General features: G+C 37.5%; 1 protein-coding gene across 1 annotated transcript in view; it reads left to right on the top strand.

The window, feature by feature from the left end:
* The first annotated feature begins 753 nt into the window (after positions 1 to 753).
* The window catches only part of LRRK1 (leucine rich repeat kinase 1), a 395,700-nt gene continuing 381,802 nt past the window's right edge, over positions 754 to 14,651 (top strand). The window contains exon 1 of the mRNA XM_053717594.1: positions 754 to 868. The gene's annotated coding sequence lies outside the window, so the exon portion shown is untranslated. The remainder of the gene's footprint in view (positions 869 to 14,651) is intronic.

Below are 14,651 nucleotides of genomic sequence, written 5' to 3'. Positions count from 1 at the left end.
TTACTAATTATAGGGCTATTTACCATATCTGTCTCTGTATAGCAACCCTCTCTGGAAAATCAGTTCCGGTCGACAATGACCACGCAGTCACGCACCCCACTAGCACCACGCCAGATGGTCCCAGTTTCACTTCTAACAATTATGGTAACCTATTCTAAGTAAGTTTTAAAAAGGTTTTATACTGTAGTTTTATATCAGTGTATGTGTATATTCTTGTTTATAGTAGCGTCTATTACATGCAGTTACTTAAAAATTGTTGTATAGTACTGTCCCTTTAAGGCTGTGCTGTGTGATCATCATTTTCTCTGCAGTTTATGCCTATACAGTTGGTATTGAGCTACACATGCATTACAACATAAAAAGAAGTAGACTGAGGGATTATGTAGCCATGTAGGTGAAGTCTAGGGGGGAAACAGAGATTTTATATCTTCCTCGTTCTCTCTGCTTTGTTTTTTAACCCTTTAAGGACACAGCTTTCAGTTTGCACAATGGTTTTAAGAGGTTAATAATGTTGTATTTCTCTAGTTGTATGTTAATATTTCTCTATTCACTCATAATAACTTTCTTTACCTGCTTTATTTATATCTTCCTAAAGAAAAATAAATCAGATAATCTGTATTAGTTTGTATTTCTTCCTGTGTCTTCCCCTCTCTGCTCTCTCTGTCCCCGGTTTTTAAGAATGAGGAAGTATCGTATCTCTCCGCCCCTTCTAGGGATTGAGGAAGTGTACGGGGCCAGAGAAGAAAGAAACAATCTAAGTAAAAAAGCTATTTGAGACATCCAGGAGCTGCCAGAGAGAGGGCTCCAAGTGTAAAATGCACTGCGTGTGACAAGCTAATGAGTCACCCTGATCATATAGAAACAACAGGTGAGTGATAAGTGTATGGCTGCGACTCTCCAGGGAAAAGAGGAGGCAACGTGAGCTGTTATGCGCAACAGTGTCTTGCAGTAAGGATTACAGATGGCTGGTTTGATTGGGTTATTTTACTAGTGAATAAATGCTTTTGGGATTGCATATATAGGAACAGGCTGCACTAGAGGAAATTCCAGGGAATAGGTGTGACATTGTGAAATGTGTCTGTAGTAGTGTAGTGTGATGTTCAGGTCAGCAAGTGGAAAGCGGGAAGGTGTCCGTGTCATGCACAAGAAAGCTTTTTGCAGAAAACAACCATACACGCGAATTAGGTGAAATGTAGGCTGATAAAAGTTATCAGGTGTTGTGTTGACATAATACGTGTAATCAATTACAGTGTGGGGGAATACGTTTCATATGAATTGGTTACATGAAAATCTATATGAAGTATGGGAGAACAAGTGGCAGGTACAGATTGAATTGCCATCTTTTCAAAACAATACAGAATGTAATTAATGCTGTCTCATGAAATCAGTTGCTATATAAAAATGTATTCCACCTTCGTTTATTTTACACTAAACGATAAGCCTGTCCAGAGTATTTTTTTAAAGTGAGGTCCATCTATCCCTCTATTCCTCTGTCCCTATCCCTATCCTTCTGTCTCTGTCCCTAATCCCTCTGTCCCTGTCCCTCTATCCCTATCCCTCTGTCCCTATTCCTCTGTCCCTGTCCCTCTATCCCTATCCTTCTGTATCTATTCCAATGTCCCTATCCCTCTGTCCCTGTCCCTCTATCCCTATTCCTCTGTCCCTATCCCTCTGTCCCTGTCCCTATCCTTCTGTACTTGTCCCTCTAGCCCTATCCTTCTGTCCCTATCCTTATGTACTTGTCCCTCTATCCCTATCCCTCTGTCCCTCTATCCCTATCCTTCTGTCCCTATCCCTCTGTCCCTGTCCCTCTATCCCTATTCCTCTGTCCCTGTCCCTCTGTCCCTATCCTTCTGTACCTGTCCCTCTATCCCTATTCCTCTGTCCCTGTCCCTCTATCCCTATCCTTCTGCCCCTATCCCTCTGTCCCGATCCCTCTGTCCCGATCCCTCTGTCCCGATCCTTCTGTCCCTGTCCCTATCCCTATTCCTCTGTCCCTGTCCCTCTATCCCTGTCCCTCTATCCCTATCCTTCTGTATCTATTCCTCTGTCCCTTTCCTTCTGTCCCTATTCCTCTGTCCCTGTCCCTATCCCTCTGTCCCTGTCCTTCTGTCCCTATTCCTCTGTCCCTATCCCTCTGTCCCTTTATCCCTATCCTTCTGTACCTGTCCCTCTATCCCTATCCTTCTGTCCCTATTCCTCTGTCCCTTTCCTTCTGTCCCTGTCCCTCTATCCCTGTCCCTCTATCCCTATCCTTCTGTATCTATTCCTCTGTCCCTATCCCTCTGTCCCTATTCCTCTGTCCCTGTCCCTCTATCCCTATCCTTCTGTACCTATTCCTCTGTCCCTGTCCCTCTGTCCCTATCCCTCTGTCCCTGTCCCTATCCCTCTGTCCCTGATCCCCCCTCAAACAGCTCTCTAATCCTGCCGGCTCAATATGCGGCAGATGCCTGAAGCTTCAGGAGCTGCTGCTCTCAGCTGTTATGTTACAGTTGAAAGCTGGAGCTCCTGAAGCTGTCTCGTGCTGCAGGCTGCACGCGCAGCTGACGGCGGTGACGGACGCGTTACAAATGCGATTATGTTATAGATTGCAACTGAAAGTCGTACAAAAGGCTGCTTTAGGGTAAAGTGTGGAATGTATGCAATAGGTTTTCTTTTTGCTTTTGTTTGTGGGGCTATAAGTGCTGCTACTCCCTTCTGGTTATTACCAACACTGCTTCACCACTTTGCTTCTGTATTCAGAACAGCCAGGACCAGCACCCTTCTCACATTTTCACAGACTGCACTATCCTTCACCTCAAGCATTGCTGTCAATTACTTGAGAAAGTAAGTTGTGTTAAAAAGTATGTACCAGGACATTACAGCAAAGTACAGAATGCAGCTTATGCTACCTATAGATAGATAGATAAAAGGGGCTTGATATTAAAGCACCCACTGGCTTCCTGGCTCCTGGGTTTGTTGAACTCCGTTTTATCTCCAGCCTGCATTGAACAAGCGCATGATCAGTATCTTGACTCTGTAGAAGGCTGCTGTCTACCTTATGGCAGTTTTTAATGTGTCCAGCTAGTGGAGAATGACTTTTATGAGACTTTTTAGATCTCAAGGGTTCCAAAAATACCAATTCTTTACCTTCCTCTTTGTTTTACGTACATATTGTCCATGGAATAGGTCAACAAATAAAATGCGTGTGTGGCACTATACAAAATAAAAATAACATTGATTTGATAATCCAAGTAAGTGATTCCGTGTGTAATACATATACGTGTATCATATAGTTTTTTTAAACACTGGTTAAACCCCTTTCTTGTTGGTAAAGAAGGGTCTTTACTACTAACCAGTATAATAGTTGGTAAAGCTATTATTTAGTGATTTCCGAGCATTTGAAACAAAAGTACAGCTATCATATAGTATATCTGCTAAAACTGAATCTGTGTAAAAATTAGACAAATCTAAATATTTCACATTACTTGGTACACTCCTTACTGTAATTCACAATAAATAAAGGATTTTCTAGTAATAATTTGCCTTTACTTATAGTGCAGCAAATCCTTGCATGATATCCCTCTCACTTATACTTGCTTCTAAGAATGAATAATCATAGAAAAAATAATCCAAAGGACCAAAGGATATAAATAAAAAGTCAATTCTTTATTGTTGAATTAAAAGAAATGGGCATCAAAATAGGGGGAAAAGGAAGAAACGAGCAGGTCTTACGCGTTTCGGCAAGGTTCAGCCGTACTCATAGACCATACATGCTCACAGGTGATACAAACTTATATACCGTATAGGGATTACCCATTGGTTAAAACATCACACACCTCCTAAACACCCTTTTGAAAGGGATAATATCACACAGGTTATATTATAGAAAATTAACGGTTTAACACCATTACTCAATGTATTTATACATAGTACTGAAGATCCTAAAACAAAACAAAATACCTATTACATTATAAATATAGGCAAATATATACAAAAGGAAACATCATAATGCAAAAATATATACAGACCAATAAATCAATAACAAAATAGAGACACCCATAGATATAAATTTCATTCGTAGGTATAAATTTTATCAGATGATCACACTAATGGATAAGAAATATATAAGTAATTCATATATATTAAATATGTTAAAATATATATTAGAATGAATAGTTCCAGTTAATAATATTTAAGCATGATCATTATGATGTATTTCATTGGATTGTACCAACACTAAATTAAGTGATTTGTTTCACACTTTGGAACTGCTACGGTTAAAAGAACTAAGACTGAAACTAGACACCTGGATTATGAATAAATATGTCTCTTTGAATATGATACCGAGGGGCCTAAGGGTTAAAAAGTTCCCTACTTTTGAGGTTCATGACCAGGACTTTATTAAGGAATGGAATAGTGTATTATCTGAGTGCTCTATTAGGCTTATGATGATGTTGGTTAAATTTAAATCTGAGCAATTAACCACTGTTAGAAATGAAATTTTACAGTTACAACAAGAATTAAATGGTCACCAATCTGAAGAGGGATATGGTGAATATGATAAAATGTTGCAGGAGGTGATTGAAACTAGTAAAAATGATATCATACAGGCCAAACATGTGAAATTTCTACGTGACCAAAAGGACTATTCCACAGGGAATGTATTTTTGTGGTATAGAATTCACAGACGTAGAGCACTACTATATAATCAGAAAGATAATCAGGGAGTGGATACTGAAAACAGTGAAGGTAATAGGGGTTACAAACGTAGGAGATGGAGAAAAAAGAATAGAAATCAGAAAAAAGTGTCCTTTAATGGAAATGTGAGTACAGATGATGACTCTCTGTCCAACTTTTCTACCTCTTATGAGGAAGGGTCAAATTCAGAATGTGAATCAGATTCTACCCACACTATTGAGAATAGACAACAAGAGGATAATGATCACATACAAATAGACGGTAATAATGTTATTACTACACACATGGAGACCATTAAACCCATTAGTTCCACAGGTACGACACCCAAAGCTGTAAGCACCAGTAATAAAAACAGTACTAATAAAAAGAGCACACAGAGCAAACAGTCATTGAATACTAACTCTGACAATGTACAGGTTATTGCCCCCAAAACTAATAGCAAGGGGGTACCCCCTTTGGGTCAGGTTTTTCGGTCGGCCCTAAAAACAAGAGGTGGGGGAGGGACAGAGAACACAGGCAAACAGAGAGGTATGAACAGGTATGCCCTCAGAGAACTCACCAGGAAGTAAATGACAACCTAGTTATTAATGTCTCTTCACATACCCTTACGGAATCTGAGCTTAAAGTACTTAATAAGGGCTTGGGCTTTTGCCCCACTAAAAAATTTGATATGTTTCAAACTATTCTTGACCTAAATAGGTTTATACGTAATCTCACTCTTCGTAGACACTATAATGGCATTGAAAGAGTTAACAATTCTACATTTGTTGATAATAGTGGCACCTCCAATATTGGTTCTCTTTTTCAATTTAGAGACATGTGCGATTTAGCTTCCCTCCAGGAATTGGAGTATGAGCAAGCTATGGATACTGTATCGCTGTGTTCTCCTAGATTCAAAAATAGATCCAGATTCTACCCAGTTCAGTCTAGAGGTAGAATACTTGAAAGTTTCCATAAGAGAGTCCTTGAGGACCTAAAAAAGCTGGATGAATCATCCAGCGAACAATATTCAAATCTTACTAGAAAGGAAAAGGAGGCAGTAATGTCATTACAGAATAATTTGTCAATTGTGGTGAAAAACTCGGATAAGGGGGGGAATATCGTTGTAATGGATAGACAGATGTATATATCTGAAGCTGAACGACAGCTGAATGATCTTTCCTCCTATAGAAGACTAAGCAGAAACCCTACCTCATGTTTTCAAAAACAGTTAAGAGGTTTATTAGATGATGGCCTTCACCTTGGTATTATTGATAAGGACACATTTGAGTTCCTTTACATCACAGACCCCATTATTCCTATCTTCCACCACCTGCCCAAGACTCACAAGAGTATAGCTAACATAAAGGGAAGACCAATAGTTGCAGGAATCGGTTCACTATTTGAACATCTGTCAGAGTGGATTGACAGCATTTTGCAGCCCTTGGTTTCCTCTCTTCCCAGCTTTTTGAGAGACACTACGCATTTGTTAAATGTTATTGAGGGTGTGCAGGTGGTGGAAGATATGAGCTGGTTAACTGTGGATGTGGAAGCTTTATACACGTCTATACCACACACTTTGGGCCTGGAAGCTGTAGCATTTTTCCTTAATCGGCTTACTAACTATTCAAATGAAACTAAAGACTTCATTATTAGATCTATTCGTTTTCTTTTGGAACGCAATTACTTCCAGTTTGAGGGATCATATTACGTCCAATTGAGGGGCACAGCCATGGGGGCGAAATTCGCCCCCTCCTATGCCAATTTATTTATGGGCTGGTTTGAATATAAATACCTCTTTGGACCTAATGGTATTGACTCATCTGGGGGAATTGTTTGTTACAAAAGATTTATTGACGATCTTATATTTCTCACTAAATTTAACTCCTCAGAGGCACAGAGATTTGTTGGATATCTTAATTCTTGCATCCCTGAGATTAAGTTTACATATGAATGGCAAAAGCACAAAATACACTTCTTGGATGTGGAGTTGGTCATTGATGGGAACTCTGATAAAGTTGAAACTCAATTGTTTCGTAAACCAATAGCTGGGAATTCAATCCTACACTCTTCCAGCTCTCATCCAAGACATGTGTTCCAGGGTATAGCGAAAGGACAGTTCCTTAGAAATCGTAGAATTTGTTCAAATGAACAAGTATTCAATTCTGAGTGTAATAATTTAGGCATTAGACTCCAAAAGAGGGGTTATTGTAAGAAAGTTATTAAACAGGCTCATGACTATGCAACACAATGTAACAGAAATAGTTTACTTTTAGTAGCAGACAAGTCCAGTGACAAAAAGACCCAATTTGACAATAAACCAAATTTCATTACAAGGTATTCCAACCAATACTATCAAATTTGTAACATCGTTAAAAAATATTTGCCTATGTTATATGGAGATGATTCTCTTAAGGATGTGGTCAAAGGAGGATGTAGATTTACATATAAAAGAGGGCTTACATTGGGCAATTTGATCTCACCTAGTCAGTTGCGAAAACCTGATAGCCAAAGTTCTTGGCTTAGACATAATGGAACATATAAATGTGGAAAGAACTGTAAAGCTTGCGAGCATATTAAGATAGGTAGTTCATTTAGTTCCTATGTCACTAATCAGACGTTTGATACTAGGGGTTGTATCAATTGCTCTTCTTCATATATAGTGTATCTCATCTGTTGCACGGAACATAAAATTCAGTACGTGGGTATGACCTCCCGTGACATTCGTACTCGTATCCGTGAACATCTGGGATACATTAGAAATGAACAACATTGTTCCGATTTAGCAAGCCATTTTATAGATATACATCATGGAAATGTGTGTAGTTTTAAATGGAATGCCATAGAAATCATTAAGAATAATCCTAGAGGTGGTGATAAATGGTCCACCTTGGCACGCCAAGAGGTTTATTGGATCCATAAACTATGCACTTTGAAACCTGATGGCTTTAATTCAGAGAATGACCTCATTAATTTTTGGGAGAACTAATTTATATGTATATTACTGAACCTATTTCCTCTAGAAATATATTAATTAATTATTTTGAATGAATTTATATTCAGCCATGTATAGTCATTTCTAGGTATTTATTACATCATAATGATCATGCTTAAATATTATTAACTGGAACTATTCATTCTAATATATATTTTAACATATTTAATATATATGAATTACTTATATATTTCTTATCCATTAGTGTGATCATCTGATAAAATGTATACCTACGAATGAAATTTATATCTATGGGTGTCTCTATTTTGTTATTGATTTATTGGTCTGTATATATTTTTGCATTATGATGTTTCCTTTTGTATATATTTGCCTATATTTATAATGTAATAGGTATTTTGTTTTGTTTTAGGATCTTCAGTACTATGTATAAATACATTGAGTAATGGTGTTAAACCGTTAATTTTCTATAATATAACCTGTGTGATATTATCCCTTTCAAAAGGGTGTTTAGGAGGTGTGTGATGTTTTAACCAATGGGTAATCCCTATACGGTATATAAGTTTGTATCACCTGTGAGCATGTATGGTCTATGAGTACGGCTGAACCTTGCCGAAACGCGTAAGACCTGCTCGTTTCTTCCTTTTCCCCCTATTTTGATGCCCATTTCTTTTAATTCAACAATAAAGAATTGACTTTTTATTTATATCCTTTGGTCCTTTGGATTATTTTTTCTACTACTTTGGGAGGGAGAGGAGCCCTCCTATCCTATGAAGGAACAAGATTTATCCCAGCTTTGGATCTTTTGTCCGGTCAATAGAGGCTGTATTCACAGCATTTGGGAGCAACACGGAAACGAATTGGAAAGGACAGCGTCTGACAGCGTCTGACGTCACCCGGAAGTGCTGAGGAGGTACATGCTGGCCGGAGACGCCGCGAAGGAAAGAACGCTCAAACCTCGTGGAAAGGTGCATTGCCACGGAGCTGATGTTTACACTATAGAGGTGAGCGATACGTCCTATGTGAAGTGGATAGTGGCTGCATACCCATTTACAGTACCGAGAGATGCTGCAATAGCCTTCCTTAGAGTGGTGAGTCAGGATTGTCTTTGACGCTGTCCATTTATTTCTCCCTTTACTTGCTGTGTACACTGAACATTGTGTTATACCTCTTTAATCTGACTGAACAGAATACGTTGGACATAACTATATCCATTTGCCTAACTACACACACGGACTTTGCACAAGTGTTTCTAATGAATAATCATACTGCCTTTGTGTTGGTCTACTTAGAACTTTGTGTGCATATAAAATACCTGGAATCAAATATGAATAAATTACAGCCAAAAGATATTCCACTGTCCTATTAATAAATGTCTTGAAGAATGGAGGTGTAAAATCAGACAACATTGAGCGCTATAAGTAGATCTCCACTCAATAACTGGTATTGATCCATAAAGTATATAGTATCCTGTATTTAACTATATAAATGATTTAATAATTGTTTTAGATAACTGTTCATCAGCTCTGATTGGTTCAAATAAAGAACCAATCCTGGCTACTTTTGTATGCACCTTCTGGATATAATGAAATGTTATTGGAAAAGGGGTCATCTTCATGAATAGTTAGCATGTAATTTTAAGCAACTTTCTAATTTACTCCTATTCATTTTATTCCTTCTCTTGGTATCTTTATTTGAAAAACAAAACAGGAATGTAAGCTTAGGAGCTGGCTCTTTTTTGGTTCAGCACCTGGGTTGCGCTTGCTGATTGGTCGCTACATCTCTCTTTTCTCTTTTCTTTCTCGTCCCTTGAAGAGGGTATTTATCAACTAGAGTGTATTTTCACCAAAAAAAAAAACGGATTGTTAAAGAGATATGAAACCCCAAAATATTTTGTTATTCAGACAGAGCAAACCATTTTGAAAACTAGTGATGCACCGAAATGGAAATTCTGGACCGAATCCAAAAATCCAGGATGCACTTAGCCGAAAACTGAAACCGAAAAAGTATTATTATGAATGAATCTGAATTGAAAACCTGCAAGCCAATAAAATAAAATAACCACACTTTTATTGAAAGTAACAGACTAAAATTGGACAAAAATATCTTAAAACAATAATATGCTACACAATAATTTTATCAAGAAAAAAAAAAAAACAGGCAAAAAACGATAATGCTATTTTCAGCAAAAATGTTTATGCGACCAAATTTCGGTGCATCCCTACTTAAAACAACATTAAATAATCAATATACTGTAATATTCTGTGTTTAGTTCTGTGTAACAGAATCAGATTTAACAGTTTTTGTTTTTTTACCAATTATCCAAATAAAGTATAGTCCTAGAAAACTATTATATGAGAAACAGTAAGTCAAGAAATGAACTCGAACAGCAGCTCTAGGCTAGCATCACATTTGAAATCTGCTACACAATTATTTTACCGAAAATAATAGGCAAAAAAAACCGAAATAGCCTAAAATGCCATTTTCGGGCCAAAACATTTCTGCAGCCGAAAATTTCGGTGCATCCCTGTTAAAAACAGTTTCCAATTTGCTTCTATTATATTTTCTTTGTTCCCATGATCTTCTGTGTTGAAGAGATACCTAGGTAGTAGGGCTGTGTGATATGGGCAAAAATAAATATTGAGATTTTGGCCATAAAATATTGCAATTGCAATTTTTTTTTTTTTTATCACAATTTTTTTAAAATAACTTTACTCATCTGTCTGTTACATGACACACAGCTCTCTGAAACCTTACAATTGTGTTAGTTACACCTAATTTGTGATCAGAGGTTACTTAGAGTTGTGCACATCAGCCCACATTGTTCTTACACTGCGTGTTACCTGCTGTCCCCACAGAGGCCCTAGCAAAGTACCTTATACAGTACACGCCTACTACATTATGAAGTAGTGCATTACTTATACACTAACCCTCACATCATCCCTGTACAAACTTACTGCAAATGCAGACCGTTACGTAAACACTCATCTTCCAGCGGGGAGAGTAACGAGGGTGGGGCCGTGCTGTGTTCAGCAGGAAGCTCCGGGGCTGAGGATGAAGTCACAGCCCGAGGAGGAGGCACCCCAGACTGGGGGTATCACTGCTTCCGTTGGCTGCCTATGTGCTCTCCAGTCTTAGTCTCCTCTTCTCCCATGCTGCTGAAGCCAGCCCAACATCTTACACTGCAACTTCCAGACATGCCACTGACAACACGGCTTCTTGATGTCATAGGGCATCAATGTGCCCTATGATGTCAAGGGGGGCGGGATTGTGCACGGGGTGGAAGCGGGTGGGAACGGCTACACTACAGAATTTTTGGTATAGAGTGGGGTAAAATTTAATTAAAAAAAAAAAAAGCATGTAAGGGATCTGGGAGGGGGTGGGGGGTTGGTCTTTGGGGGGGAAGCTACACTACAGAAAAAATAAAAATAATACAAAACAAAAGCATTTTTTTAGTAAATTGGGTACTGGCAGACAGCTGCCAGTACCCAAGATGGCTACCAATAAGGTAGAGGGGGAGGGTTAGAGAGCTGTTTGGGGGGGGATTAGGGAGGTTGGGATCCTTTTTTTTTTTTTTTTTTTTTTTTTTTTTAAAAATACCTTTTATTTTAGTACTGGCAGACTTTCTGCCAGTACTTAAGATGGCGGGGACAATTGTGGAGTGGGGGAGGGAAGAGAGCTGTTTGGGAGGGATCACGGGGTGTGATGTGTCAGGTGGGAGGCTGATCTCTACATTAATGCTAAAATTAACCCTGCAAGCTCCCTACAAGCTACCTAATTAACCCCATCACTGCTAGACATAATACACGTGTAATGCGCAGCTGTATTTAACGGACTTCTAATTACCAAAAAGCAATGCCAAAGCCATATATGTCTGCTATTTCTGAACAAAGGGGATCCCAGAGAAGCATTTACAACCATTTGTGCCATAATTGCACAAGCTGTTTGTAAATAATTTCAGTGAGAAACCTAAAGTTTGTGAAAAAGTGAAAATTTTTTTTTATTTGATCGCATTTGGCGGGGAAGTGATGGCATGAAATATACCAAAATGGGCCTAGATCAATACTTTGGGTTGTCTACTACACTAAACTAAAGCTAAAATTAACCATACAAGCTCCATAATTAACCCCTTCACTGCTGGGCATAATACACGTGTGGTGCGCAGCTGCATTTAGCGGCCTTCTAATTACCAAGAAGCAACGCCAAAGCCATATATGTCTGCTATTTCTGAACAAAGGGGATCCCAGAGAAGCTTTTACAACCATTTGTGCCATAATTGCATAAGCTGTTTGTAAATAATTTCAGTGAGAAACCTAAAATTGTGAAAAATTTAACTTTTTTTTTTTTTTTTTTCATTTGATCGCATTTGGTGGTGAAATGGTGGCATTAAATATACCAAGATGGGCCTAGATCAATACTTGGGGTTGTCTACTACACTACACTACACTAAAATTAACCCTAGAAGCTCCCTAAATGCTCCCTAATTAACCCCTTCACTGCTGGGCATAATACACGTGTAGTGCGCAGTGGCATTTAGCGGCCTTCTAATTACCAAAAAGCAACGCCAAAGCCATATATGTCTGCTATTTCTGAACAAAGGGGATCCCAGAGAAGCGTTTACAATCATTTATGCCATAATTGCACAAGTTGTTTGCAAATAATTTCAGAGAGAAACCTAAAGTTTGTGAAAAAAAATTGTGAAAAAGTGAACATTTTTTTTTATTTGATCTCATTTGGCGGTGAAATGGTGGCATGAAATATACCAAAATGGGCCTAGATCAATACTTTGGGTTGTCTTCTAAAAAAAAATATTTATACATGTCAAGGGATATTCAGGGATTCCTGAAAGATATCAGTGTCCCAACGTAACTAGCGCTAATTTTGAAAAAAAGTGGTTTGGAAATAGCAAAGTGCTACTTGTACTTATTGCCCTATAACTTGCAAAGAACATGTAAACATTGGGTATTTCTAAACTCAGGACAAAATTTAGAAACTATTTAGCATGGGTGTTTTTTGGTGGTTGTAGATCTGTAACAGATTTTGGGGGTCAAAGTTAGAAAAAGTGTTTTTTTTTTTTTTCTTAATTTTTTCCTCATATTTTATATATATTTTTTTATAGTAAATTATAAGATATGATAAAAATAATGGTATCTTTAGAAAGTCCATTTAATGGCGAGAAAAACGGTGTGTAATATGTGTGGGTACAGTAAATGAGTAAGAGGAAAATTACAGCTAAACACAAACACCGTAGAAATGTAAAAATAGCCCTGGCCCTTAAAGGGACATGAAAGCCAATTTTTTTTCTTTTGTGATTTAGAAAGAGCATGTCATTTTAAACAACTTTCTAATTTACTTCTATTATCTATTTTGCTTCATTCTCTTGATATCACTTGCTGAATAGCATATCTAGATATGCTCAGTAGCTGCTGATTGGTTGCTGCACCTAGAGGCCTTGTGTGATTGCCTCACACATGTGCATTACTATTTCTTCAATAAAGGATATCTAAAGAATTGAGCAAATTAGATAATAGAAGTAAATTGGAAAGTTGTTTAAAATGACATGCCCTATCTGAATCATGAAAGTTTAATTTTGACTAGACTGTCCCTTTAAGGGAAAGAAATTGAAAAATGGCCTTGTCCTTAAGGGGTTAAAAAGATAGATAATCCCTTTATTTGCCATTCCCCAGTTTTGCATAACCAACACTATTATAGAAATATACTTTTTACCTCTGTAATTACCTTGTATCTAAGCTTCTGCTGACTGCCTCCTTATCTCAGATCTTTTGACGGACTTGCTTACAGGCAATTAGTGCTGACTCTTAAATAACTTCACGTGCATGAGCACAGTGTTATCTATATGAAACACATGAACTAACGCCCTCTAGTGGTGAAAAAATGTCAAATGCAGAGGCGGCCTTAGAAATTAGCATATGAGCCTACCTATGTTTAGCTTTCAACTAACAATAACATGAGTACAAAGCAAATTTTATGAATAAATTATGATAAAAGTAAATTAGTTGTTTAAAATGGCATGCCCTATCTGAATCATAAAAGTTTAATTTGGACTTTGCTATCCCTTTAATATAACTGTTATGCAAAACTGGGTAATGAAGGAATTATACATTTTTTTAAACAATAAAAATTCTTAAATAGACAGTCCCTTTAAATAAAAAGTCATTTTTATTGTATTATCAGAGAAGTTAAAGGGACACTGAACCCAATTTTTTTTCTTTCATGATTCAGATATAGCAGCAATTTTAAGCAACTTTCTAATTTACTCCTATTATCAATTTTTCTCTTGCTATCTTTATTTGAAAAGCAAGAATGTAAGTTTAGAAGCCGGCCCATTTTTGATTTACAACCTGGGTTGTGCTTGCTGATTGGTGGCTAAATGCACCCACGATTAAACAAGTGCTGTCCAGGGTCTAAACCAAAAAATTGTCTGGCTCCTTGGCTTAGATTATTTATTTTCAAATAAAGATAGCAAGAGAACGAAAAAAGATTGATAACAGGAGTCAATTAGAAAGTTGCTTAAAATTACATGCTGTGTGTGAATCATGGAAGATTTGGGTTCAAGGTCCCTATAAACACTATTAATTGTTTTTAAATTCAACATGACAACGCAGGTCCAAATAGTTGATTGCTCAGTACATTGTTTTCAGCTCTTAATACTCAATTGTAGTAGTATTTGTGCTAAAAGTGCATAGGTGACTGTGTTTAAAGGACCATTAAATACAGTACAATTGCATTACCAACAAATATGTAATAAAATGATGATGCAAAAGAACTTTGAATTTCGAATGCTACTTTAATTTTCCTTCCCCTGCATCATGTAACAGGCTTCAGCTAATCACAAAATGCAAATACGTATATACTCTGAATTCTTGCACATGCTCAGTAGAGGCGGGTGTCTCAGAAAGTGTGCATATCGATTGTGCACATTTTGATAAAGGAAGTGAATTGGAAAGCTGTTTACAATTGTGTGCTCTATCTGAATCATGAAAGTTTTTAATATTGACTTTAGTGTTTGTTAAAGAAC

The sequence above is a fragment of the Bombina bombina genome, chromosome 6, assembly GCF_027579735.1.
Source record: "Bombina bombina isolate aBomBom1 chromosome 6, aBomBom1.pri, whole genome shotgun sequence".
Classification (NCBI taxonomy): Eukaryota; Metazoa; Chordata; class Amphibia; order Anura; family Bombinatoridae; genus Bombina; species Bombina bombina.
This window is presented reverse-complemented; position numbering and strand designations above follow the sequence as displayed.